The sequence below is a fragment of the Molossus molossus genome, unplaced genomic scaffold, assembly GCF_014108415.1.
Source record: "Molossus molossus isolate mMolMol1 unplaced genomic scaffold, mMolMol1.p scaffold_m16_p_9, whole genome shotgun sequence".
Classification (NCBI taxonomy): Eukaryota; Metazoa; Chordata; class Mammalia; order Chiroptera; family Molossidae; genus Molossus; species Molossus molossus.
Window position 1 is genome coordinate 100,280,050 of NW_023425403.1, and position 12,781 is coordinate 100,292,830.

The 12,781-nt window shown below is 42.0% G+C and overlaps 1 pseudogene; it reads right to left on the reverse strand.

The window, feature by feature from the left end:
- Window positions 1-11,373: 11,373 nt before the first annotated feature.
- LOC118622884 lies at window positions 11,374-12,511 on the reverse strand (annotated as a pseudogene).
- Between the last annotated feature and the right edge of the window lie 270 nt (window positions 12,512-12,781).

Below are 12,781 nucleotides of genomic sequence, written 5' to 3' on the forward strand. Positions count from 1 at the left end.
ATTTGGTTACACTGCTAAAAGAGAGTATGTAGAACAGATTAATATTATGATTTTCATGACCAGAAAATTGCTCTATTCTGCGGTGAAGTATTTCAACATGCTAACATTTATTTATTACCAAGATGATTATTACACACTTTCTGGCAAAGAATTAATTAATTAAAGGAAATACGTAGTATGTAAAGATGGTTCCCTCATCATCTCGCAAAAAAATGTCACTTATTGTAATATAAGAAAGAAGGCAGACACCTACAGTGCAACTACATCTCTGTATAACTTTCAAGAATAAAGCATATCCCCCCCCCCCAATACTTTGCATGATTGGTCTGAAACCTAATTGATACCTATAAAAACTTTAACAGTACACTTTCTTTAGAACTCTAGCCTTGTACTGATTCAGTGAAGTGTAAAACCTGAAAAATTGACACATTGACAGTCTAGGGGAAGGAAACTATTAATACTTATCATTATCAGGACATCATTGCCAGAGACCTTCAAATTCTGCTTTATAAAAAATATGCAAATATTACCCAAAAAAGTATAAAAATAAACTGCAATTTTTTCACCATACACAAAAATTAACTCAAAATGTATCAAAGATCTAAATATAAGCACCTGAAACAATATATTACACAAATAAATCAATGGGACTATATTTAAAAAAAACTTTTGCAGAGAAAAAGAAACTATCAACAAAACAGAAAGGTAAGCAACCAAATGAGAGAAGATACTTGCAAACACCTGCATTAATGGGTTAATGTAAAAAATGTATGAAGAACTCATACAACTCAACAAAAAAAAATCCAATTTAAAAATTGGTCAGATGACCTAAACAGACACTTTCCCCAAGCAGACATACAAATGCCCAACAAATATATTAAAAACTTGATCAACTTCACTAGCTATTAGGAAAATTCAAATTAAAACTAAAATGAGCCCTGCTGGGTTTTTCTCAGTGGTTAGAGCATCAGCCAATAGACCAAAGGGCCTAAGGCATGTACATGGATTGCAGGTTCAATCCCAGGCCCCAGTTGGGGTTGTGTTGGAGGTAACAAATCAATGTATCTTTCACATCAATATTTCTCTCTCTGTCTCTCTACCTTTCCATCCATTCCATTCTATCTAGAAATCAATGGAAAAATATCCTTGAGTGAGGGTCAATGACAACAACAACAACAAATAATAATAATAATAATTAATAATAAATAAACTAAAATAAGGGTTTAGGTGAGAAGATGGTAGCAGGCAGGACAGGAGTGAGGGTGAGTACGTGAGAGTGTGAACTAGTGTGAGAGAGAGTGTCAGTGGACAGAAGTGTGAATAAGCAACCTCGAGCAGTGCAGAAAAAAGTCAGAGAGTTCCTATGCCATGGACAGGGGAGAAGCTGGCTACCACAGTAAGCAGCTTGTCAGGGTGCTTTTTCCTGCTTAGCTGTAAGGCCTCGCTATTTTGGAATATCCACTGGTCTTCTCTGGGAGGAGGCAGTGGGAAGTGCACCTTGCAACATCAGACTAGTGGATATGGCTATGTCAACACAGGCCAGCATACAGTAGTGGTGCTGTCAAGGTACCTGCTTGTGGAAGCAGCAACTTGTTGGGAGCCGAGCACCACCCCCTACAGCAGCAGCACCTCCCACAGCAGCAGCCTGATGGGAGCCAAGCACCACCACAAAAACAGTAGCACCAGCTTGGGAGCCCAGCACGTTTCCCAATAGCAGCAGGGACTGACTTGGGAGTGGAGCTCAACCCTCAGCAGTATCAGCAGAGGCTGATCAGGAGTGATACCCTAGCCCAAGCAGCAGAAAGGCTTGGGCAGCCTGAGACACACCCCTGACAACTGCAGCAGCAGATTTGGAGTGGAACCCCTCCCCCATTTGCAGCAGCAAAATCTCAGGAGCTGAGCATCCTCAGCCCCCAATAGCAGCAGAGGATTGGGAGCTCAGAGCACCCCCTGGCAACAGCAGCAGTAGTAGCAGCACAAACCAGGAGCTGATACTCACCCCCAAGAGCATCAACAGTGACTAATCAGCAGCTGAGCCTCACCAGGCAGCAGCACACCAGCTGGACTCACACATCCCAGCAGCACCTACCACGAAAAATCAGTACCAGCCATCAGTTGTCAATCCTTTAGGAAACACAAGAGGCAAGAGGCACCATGTACCAAAATAGTCTGGGAGGCACACTAGCATTATTTGATACACACCAACCTGCCTACACATCCCAACATCCCTCACTGGGCATAGAACTACCAGACCGCTAAAATGGTGAGACAAAGAAACAACACCCAAATGAAAGAAAAGGAGAAATCACCAAAGGAAAAAAAAAAAAAGAACTACATGAAATGGAAAAAAGCAATTTATCAGATAAAGAATTCAAGCAATGATATTAAGAGTGCTCAAACAATTCAATAAGAACTACAAGCAATTTAATGAGAATTATAAAGAACTCAGTGGAAACTACATCAGCCTAAAAAAAAAAGTAGAAGCTATGAATAAAAATTAAATGGACATAAAGAATGACATAGCTGCCCTGGCCGGTGTGGCTCAGCGGTTAGAGCATTGGCCTGTGGTCCAGAGAGACCCGGGTTCGGTTCCCGCTAAGAGCGCATACCTCTGTTGCAGTTTGTCCCAGGCTCTGGTTGGTCATGCAGGTGGCAGCCACTCGATGTGTCCATTTCATGTTGATGTTTCTCTCTCTCTCTCTCCCTCCCTCCCACTCTATCTGAACAAAATATGGAAAAATTCCCTCGGGTGAGGATAAAAATAGAAAGAAAGAGAGAGAGAGAGAGAGAGAAAGGAAGAAAATATAAAATAATGCCACTAAAAAAAAAAAAAAAAAAGAATGACAGCTGATATGAAAAATACCTTAGACCAGTGGTTCCCAACTTTCCTAATGCCGTGACCCTTTAATACAGTTAAAATAATTTTATAGTTGTGACACCCAACTATAAAATTATTTTCATTGTTACTTCATAACTGTAATTTTGCTACTGTTGTGAATCACCATTGGAAATATGTGTTTTTTGATGGTCTTAGGTGACTCCTGTGAAAGCGTCATTTGACCCCCAAAGGGGTTGTGATCCACAGGTTGAAAACCACTGCCTTAGATGGTCCCAATAGTATATTAAAGAAGCTGAAGACTAAATCAGAGAGTTACAAGAAAAGGTAGAAAAATAAAACACTCAAATACAGCAGCAAATGAGGGGGAAAATTAAAAAGCAGGAGTAGTCCTGGCCAATTTGGTTCAGTGGTTGGAGCATTGACCTGTGAACCAGAGTCCTGGGTTCAGTCCCCGCTAGGGGCACGTACCAAAACAAAACAAAACAAAAAGCAGGAGGAGAGTTTAAAGGAGCTTTGGGACAATGCAAAATGTAATAACTTTTGCATCATAGGGGTACTAGAAGAAGAGGTATTGGAGAAAGAAATAGAGAACCTGTTTGAAGAAATAATGACAGAAAACAAATGAAAGAAAAAGCCACACAAGTCCAGGAAACACAGAGAGCCCCAAGCAAGATGAACCCCAGAAGACCCACAGCTAGACACATCGTAATAAAAATGGCAAACATTAAAGACAAAGAAAGAATCTTAAAGGAAGCAAAAGAGAGACAGAAATTTACCTACAAGGGAGCTCCCATTAGACTGTTGCTGATTTCTCAAAAGAAACACTGCAGGCCAGAACAAACTGTCATGAAGTATACAAAGTAATAAAAGGCAAGGATCTGAATCCAAGCTATTCTATTCAGAACAACCAAAAAAAAAACTAAAGAAATTTACCACCACCAAACCAGCACTGCAAGAAATGCTAAAGGGACTGTTGTAAGAAGAAGAAAAAATAGAGAGAGAGGAACGCAGGAATAAAATAAAAATGGCAACTAAGTATCTATCAATAAAAACCTTAAATGTAAATGGTTAAAATGCTCCAATCAAAAGACATAGAGTAGCTGATTGGATAAGAAAATATGACCTATATATATATGCTGTCTATAGAAGACCTACTTCATAAGAAAAGACTCACACGGGATTAAAGTAAAGGAATAAAAAAAATTTTCCAAGGCAAATGGAAATGAAAGAAAGCTGGTGTAGCAATACTCATATCTGATAAGATAGACTTTAATGAGGGCCATAATAAGAACAAAGAAGGTCAATACATAATATTAAAGGGATCAATCCAACAAGAGGATAAAAACCTGGTAAACATATATGCACTAAATACAGAAGCGCCAGAATATATTTAAAAATTTATGGAGGACTTTAAGAAAGAGATCAATAACAATACAATCATAGTGGGTGACTTTAACACCCCATTGACACCACTGGATAGATCTTCCAAACAAAATATTAACAAGAAAACAGAGCCTTTAAATGACAAAGTAGATCAGTTGGACTTAATTGATATTTACAGAGCATTTCACCTCAAAAGCTGCAAAATATATATTCTTCTCAAGTGAACATGGGACATTCTCGAAGATAGACTGAAAGGGTTAGTGATGTGTTAAAGGGCAAAAGTAAAAGCTTGCAAAAGACAAAAACTGAAAAATTTGTTTCTTGCATAACCTTTGCTCAGCCTTCTGTTGAGTATAGATTATCTGAATTATCCACAAGACTATGAATCACCCAGCAGATGCAGGATGAAATACCAGACCAGTCCAACTGCAAAGTGGACAATAGCCAGGCAGAATACATGAGCAGAAACTGCTGGAACCTACACCCCAACTGTTATTCAAGGCTGATCCCCTTTTGGCTCAGCCTGCCTGCACCCAGGCATATGCTATAAAATCGTTTTGCTCCACACTGGCCTCGCATTGTGGATGCGATCTCCCACTGGCTCAGACATTTTTTTTTTTTTTTGGAATGCATCTTCTTTTTCTTTTTTTTTAAACTTATTTTTGTTACAGATGTTTCTCCTTTTCCCCCCACTGATTCCCCCTCCCCCTCCCTCCCCACCCTCTCCCCAACTTTGTTGTCCATGTCCATTGTTCATGCATACATGCATATAAGTTCTGTGGTTTATCTCTCCCCCACCACCCCCTCTTCTGGGGATTGTCAGTTGTACCCCATTTCCACGTCTCTGGGATTACCCCATTCCTCAGACAGTTATGTTCATTATATTTCACAAATGAGTGAGATCATATGATACTTGTTTTTCTCTGTCTGGCTTGTTTCACTTAGGATGACACTTTCCAGGTTCCTCCATGTCGTCTCAAAGGATAAGAGATCTTTCTTTCTTACAGTTGCATAGTACTCCATTGTGTATATGTACCATTGCTTTTTCACCTATTCATCTACTGATGGACATTTGGACTGTTTCCAGATCTTAGCTATTGTAAATAGCTACAAACGTGGGGGTACATATATTCTTTCTGATTGGTGTTTCAGGCTTCTTAGGGTATATTCCTAGAAGTGGGATCACTGGGTCAAATGGAAGTTCAACTTTTAATTTTTTGAGGTAACACCATATTGTTTTCCATAGTGGCTGCACCAGTCTGCATTCCCACCAGCAGTGTACTAGAGTCCCCTTTTCTCCACATCCTCGCCAACACTTGTTGTTTGATGATTTGTTGATGGCGGCCATTCTGACAGGTGTGAGGTGATACCTCATTGTTGTTTTAATTTGCACCTCTCTGATGATTAGTGATGTTGAGCATTTCTTCATATATCTCTTGGCCATTTGTATGTCCTGTTTGGAGAGGTGTCTATTTAGTTCCTCGGCCCATTTTTTAATTGGGTTCTTTGTATTTCTTTTGTTGAGTTTTATGATGGCTCAGACCTTTTATTTGGTGCTGAAACCCAGGAGGTCTGTGAGGATTCCAGATAAGGGGAACTGCAGGCCCCTAGAGTACTCCAGGCCTCGTTTCTGACCAAGATTGGTCACATCCTCAGCCAGATACTGTATCACCAACCTTTCCTGTTGATCAAGCATCAACATTAGACACTAATTTACTGGTGAGTGTTTTTTGCCTACCAGTCTGATTTTCTGGGCTGTCCTGTTATCTCCCATCAGGGACATAAGAGAGCCAGGTCTCTTGGTCATGTCTGTGTGATCATTCCTCCTGGAATCCAGCACTGGTCAGGACATGCTACTCAGGAAACAGGTTCCCTCAGATCACCATATATCTAGGGATGCCTGATGTAGGTGAGTTGCACATCTCTCTACTCTAGAATAGGGGGGATGCCTTATTCTACCACTAGTGCATTCGTTCAGACTGCTAGGCCATTACATCTCACACCAAAACATGACAAATGCTCAATCTTCCATCTCTAGTACAACACACCTAGGATGTCTCCTAAAACATCTACAGACTCTAGGGCTTGCTCAGGACTTACATCTCAAGTGACTAATTTTTTACTGCAACACTGTGTGGCCTCAATACAAATTAGACAATGGGTCACAATAGCCTGAGAATGGCACTTTCAATTTCAACATTCTCACTGACCTAGATTATGTCTGTCAAAGGCAAAGAAAATGGTTTGAGGTTCCTTACATCCAGGCCTTTTTTGCACTCAGAACACAGCTTCTTTATGTGATTCTTGCTCTCCTACCCAAATCTTTTTACTCCACTGTAATCCTCCCAGACCTCCCTCTGAAGACAATGCACTAATTTCTTCTGTTTCCTCTTTTGACCCAGCTGATCTTGCTCCACCACCTCCTCCCTCAGCCTCTCCAGCAGAGCTTTCTCCTTCAGCTTCTTCTGTGGGCTCCTCACCCTACCCTGAACCTTCTACTCTGCTCTGACTTCTCTACCACCACAAATGACTTCCTCACACACACAATCTGGAACCATCTTTGGTCCTTTCTGCCCTTGTTTTAGAATGCCCCCTTAGGGAATTAGTGGGAGCTGAAGGGATTGTAAGAGTTTATGTCCCCTTCTCTCTCTCAAATTTGTTCCAAATAAATGAAAGACTAGAACCCTTTACTGAAGATCCCACCAATTATACTCAGGAATTTGAATACCTTACCCAGTCCTATGATCTAACCTGGAATGATATTTATGTTATTCTCTTTTCCACCCTTAATCCAGAAGATAAAAATTGAGTCTGGATTAATGCCCAGGGCCAACCAGGCCAATAATCTGAGATGACAGGCCCCCACTAATGCCATAGGGGCCAAAGAACTCCCTAGCCAGGACCTCAGGTGGAATTATCAGGACAATGGGGCAGGTAGGAAAGCCAGGGGCCATATAATAATATGTCTTATTGAGGGACTTAAAAAAAAGCCTCACACAAGGCTGTTAACTATGAAAAACTGTCTGAAATAATCCAGGAGAGGAATTAAAACCCTGTAACCTTTCTATTCCACCTTACACAGACTGTGAGAAGATACAAACTGGAAGAAAACTGGAAGATGGCCTTCAAACCCCTCAATGGGAACTTCTAAATCTAGCCTTTAAGGTTTTTATTAATTAGGATGAAGAGGCTAAACAGCAAAGAATAGCAGAATTCCAAATGCTTGCCTCTGCTATCAGAGGTCCCACTAATCAAAGGGGTCAGCAAATCACCTCAGGGGACAGAAGAAGGCCATCCACCAAGATCAGTAGAGCAGACCCCCAGGTCCCTGCTTTAAATGCAGACTGAAAATTAGGCAATGCCCCAATCCCCAACCACCACCTAATACATATTCTCAATGTGGAGGACCCCACTGGAAGTCAGACTGCAGACAGACTGTGTAGGGTCAGTCCTAATCCCTTCCTTAGGGTAACAGAACAGGCAATCTAGGCCTTGATCTGATTAGCCTTGTGGGAAGAATGAAGGTGCCCAGGAACAAATGCCCTGAATATTATCTCAAACTCCAAGCCTCGAGTAACTCTGATGATAACAGGTAGAAAATTTTCATTTTTAATTGATACCGGGGCAACTTACTCTGCCCTCCCTGAGTTCAGGGGTCCTCTTTGATGCTCTGGGATTTCACTTGTGGGAATTGACAGCCAAATATCACAACTCAGGACAACCAGACACACACTTGTTCTTTAGGCTCATATCTTTCTCCATTCTTTTTTAGTGTTACCAGCCTGCCCCACTCTCTTGTTAGGGCAAGACATTTTATCTAAACTCCATGCTACTTTAACCTTTGTGCCTCTCCTCCCCTCCACCCACTCTCATTCTTTCCATTGCCTCTTCCAAGAATCTGCTTCCTCTCCTAACTTACTCCCCCACAGTGCCTCTCCATCCCTATGAGGGGGTATGGTGGGGGTCCTCTGGCTTTGCAGGCCACCAGTGAAATATCACTACTTTTATTGTTTTTTCACTGACCTGGTGAGGCATGGGGGGATGAGCCTCAAGGGGCTCTTGCTTCTGGTGCCAAGCACCCTGACTCTTCTGGCTGGGTGCAACCCACTCCGTGGACAGTGCCAAGTGGGAGTTTGACTGAGATGCTACACCTGTCAAATGGTAATGCAGGTGTTCCAAGGGGAGCTCAAGGACAACAGAAACCTCCTGTGGAGCAAAAAGGCAACAGCTTGCTTGATCTTGATTTTCAGTACAAATACAAACCAGGAAAATGGGTATCTTGTATAATATCTCTCACTATAACCTTATAAGGGGTACCTATAATCTAACTAGTCATGATGTGTCTAACCTCTGCAATGGGAGTTTATATGTGTAAGCTCAGAGGGACTTAAAGTAAGACAATGAATCACTCAGCAGATGGAGGACAAGTTGCCAGATCAGTCCAACTACAAAGTGGACAAAAATGCCGGATACTAGAAGCAGAGTATATAACCTACACCCCAAATGTTCTTCAAGGCTGAATCCTTTTTTGAGCTCAGCCCGCCTGTACCCAGGCACATACAATAAAGTGGTTTTGCTCTACATTGGCCTTGTGTTATGGATGTGATCTTCCCCCGACTCAGATCTTTCATTAATTAAAAATGAAATTTGCCTACCTGCTACCATCAGTGTTACCCAGGTGTGGAGTTCAAGGCGATAATTGGGGCATCCATTCCTGGGCACCTTCAGTTTTCAGCTTCTAGGCCAATCAGATCAAGGCCTGGATTGCCAATTCCACTAGCCTGAGGAAGGGATGAGGACTGACCTTGCACAGTCTGTCTGCAGTTTGACTTCCAGTGGGGTCCCCCACATTGAGGTCAAGGCTTAGGCTGTGGTTGAGGATTGGGGCATTGTCTTGCCCAATGGCCAGTATAATTACATTTAAAGCAGGGACCTAGGGGTCTGCTCTGCTGATTCTGGTGGGTGCTTTCCTTCTGCCCCTTGAAAGGGGTCTGTTAACCCCTTTGATTAGTGGGGCCTCTGAGGGCAGAGGCAAGCATTTGGAATTCTGCTATTCTTTGCTGTTTAGTCTCTTTGTTCTTGTTATTAAAACCCTTAAAGGCTAGATTTAGAGATTCCCATTGAGGGGTTTGAGGGCCATCTTTCAGTTTTTGTAACTTTATCCTAATGTCTGTGGCTGACTGAGAGATAAATCTCAGGTTAAAATGACAGCCCCTTATGGGCTAGTAGGATCTAAGTGTGTATATCTTCTCACAGTCTGTGTAAGATGGAATAGAAAGGTTACAGGGTTTTCGTTTTTTTTTTCTGAATTATTTCAGGCAGTTTTTCATAATTAATGGCCTTCTATGAGGCTTTTTAAAGTATCTCAATGATACATATTTCCATATGGTCCCTGGCTTTCCTACCTGCCCCACTGTCCTGATAATTCCACCTGGGGTCCTGGCTAGGGACTGCTTCGGCCCCTATGGGGTTAAGGGGGGCCTGTCATCTCAGATCATCCACGTAGCCCCAGGTGTTAGCCCAGACTCAATTTTTATCTTCTGGATTAAGAGTGGAAGAGAAATTAACATGCATATCATTCCAGGTTAAATCATAGGACTGGGTAAGGTACTCAAATTCCTGAGTATAATTGGTGGAATCCTCAGTAAAAGATCCTAGTATTTTAATTATTTGTAACAAATCTGAGAGAGAAGGGACACAAACTCTGACAATCCCTTCAGCTCCAAATACTCCTGTCAGGGAGTATTTTAAAAGGGGGGCTGATGAGAGGAATGAATAGGGACCAAAGATGGTTCCAGATCGTGTGTGTGAGGGAGTCATTTGTAGTGGTAGAGGAGTAAGAGTCAGAGTAGGAGTGGGGGACCTACAGAAAAGGCTGGAGAAGAAGGCCCTGCTGGAGAGGCTGAGGGAGAAGGAGGTAGAGTGAGGATGGCTGGGTCAAAGGAGGAAATAGGAGAAGTTAGCATGCCATCTTTAGAGGGAGGTTTGGGAGGATTAGAGTGGAGTAAGATTTGGGAGGAGGAACAAGAATTGCATAAGGTGGGGCATGATCTGAGTGCCAAAAAGGCCTCAGAGCATTTTCCTTGCCTTTGACAAAAATTGTCTAGGTCAGTGAGAATGCTGAAATCAAAAGTTCCATTCTCAGGCCACTGTGACTTATTGTCCAGTTTGCATTAAGGCCATGCAGTGTTGCAGTAAAAAAAAATAGGTCACTTGGGATGTAAGTCCTGAGCAAGGCCTTGGGTCTGTAGATTTTTTTTTTTTTTTTTAATTTTCAAGATACTTTTATTTATTTTTTATTTTTTTATTTTTAATCCTCACCTGAGGACATTTTTCCATTTTTTGTTCAGATAGAGTGGGAGGGAGAGAGAGGAAGAGAGAGAGAGAGAGAAACATCAATGTGAAAGGGACACATCGAGTGGCTGCCACCCGCACGACCAACCAGGGCCGAGGACAAACTGCAACCGAGGTACGCGCCCTTAGCGGGAACCGAACCCAGGTCTCTCGGGACCGCAGGCCGATGCTCTAACCGCTGAACCAAATTGGCCAGGGTATGATACTTTTATTTTTAAAACAGGGTACAACATTAAGGTTCTGGCCTGTTCTGCCAATGTACAAGTTACAGATGCTTGCTCAGCCACTGAGGGGCATTTGTAGGAGCATATTTGCAAAATGAATAAAAATCCATATAAAACAAATATTCAAATAGTTTCCATAGGAACATAAGTAAGTGTGACCTCATCACCCATCATTTTATATTGGTCCATCTGTGCCCTCCCTACTTGCAAAGACATTTCAAAACTAGCAATAATTCAGTTACATGGTCCCCCCATATCCCTTAGGTCAAGCTACACTTGCAAAACACCTACAAGAGTGGCATCTACACATTAATATGAGCTAAGCCCTGGCTGGTTTGGGTTTGGCTCAGCGGTTAGAGCATCAGCCTGTGGACCAAAGAGTCCCAGGTTTGATTCCAGCCAAGGGCATGTACCTCGGTTACGGTTCAATACTGGCCCTGGTTGGGGTCCTGCAGGTGGCAACCAGTCGATGAGTCGATGTGTCTCTCACATCGATGTTTCTCTCTCTCTCTCCCCCCCTCCCACTCTCTCTGAAAATAAATGTAAATATATATATATATATATATATATATATATATATGCTGAAGCACAGGCCACTGGGTGGCGCTTCATCCCACTCTCTCAGGCTCAGGACATGGGCAGAGCACTGATGCCCTGCTTCTCCACCTTGAGTGGGAAGTGGTGGTCCTGGTCTTGCTGCATCATTTGCCATGTCAGCCCATAGTAGATAGTCGGCCTCTGGAATCCATTGAAAGTAGAAGTAGCAGCAACAGTGTAAGCACCCATGTTTTCAAAGAGCACCCAGTCCCCCACATGCATGTTGGGCAAGCCACAGTGCTCTACAATGTGATCGAGGCTGTCACATGTTAGTACCCATATGCTGGATGAATAATACTTCTCATCTCTTTTGAAGAAGGGGCTTCACATGCACATGATTATAGAGGATGCAATTAAATGATCTGTATACTCCATCATTTACATAGTACATAAAGGTTTTTTGACTAGACTCTACATCATCAGAGCCTGTTTGTTCCTTTAATATCAGTATTTTTGGCAATGATATATTAATGACAAGCATGAAAGCTGATGCAATATAGTATCTTCCTGGCTCAGATGGAAAATACTTGTCCAGGACTGAGTTGATTATACAGGTGATCTCTTCGACTTTAAGCTTTGCATCCTCAGATCCAGGAAAGCCACCACCAATATCAAGCAGATACATGTTGAAACCAACCTCAGCTCCCATGCCAAAGACACAGCAGGCATCGGAGATGGCCTGCATGAAGTCCTCAGGATTGACACCAATGACATCAATATTCAGCTTTTTTTGCCCATTCCAAAAGAAGCCTGCTGGTTTTGAGTGTGGCACCGAATTTAACACTGAGACAACAGTCTGCTTTGGAATCATCAGTGATAATCTGCAATACCAACTTTGCCTTTGGTTGTGCCCTGGCAATTTTCATCAATTCTACTTCACTATCAAAAGTCATCATCCAGACTCCATTATTGGAAGCATATTTAATCTGAGACACTTGTTTACAAGAATTTGCATAGATAATCCTCTCTGGAGACACCCCAAGACTCTGCACTAACTGTATTTCAGTCTTGCTAGCAAAGAGATTTCATTAATTTTTTGGTACAGAATGTCCTTGGCGATAAAGCCCTCATTCAGACAATGGCAGGCAAACTCTTCATTACAAACATTGTTCATGGTTTCTGGATGATCTTCTGAAACACAACAAAAAGGAAAACTAAGATTGGATTTTTAAAAATTATTGCCAGATTTTTTTTTTTTTAGAGAATTTTTGTGAGCCAAACTGTCAACAATTTTGGGAAGCAAAATCTCAACAGATTGAGATAATACACCAGAGAATGTCGGTTTTGCACCTTATTTTATACATTACAATTGAAAGAGAAGATGCAAGTGAGTTACATAAAATCAACTGGTTATGGATTAGGGAGGTGGGAGAAAGCAAAGCAG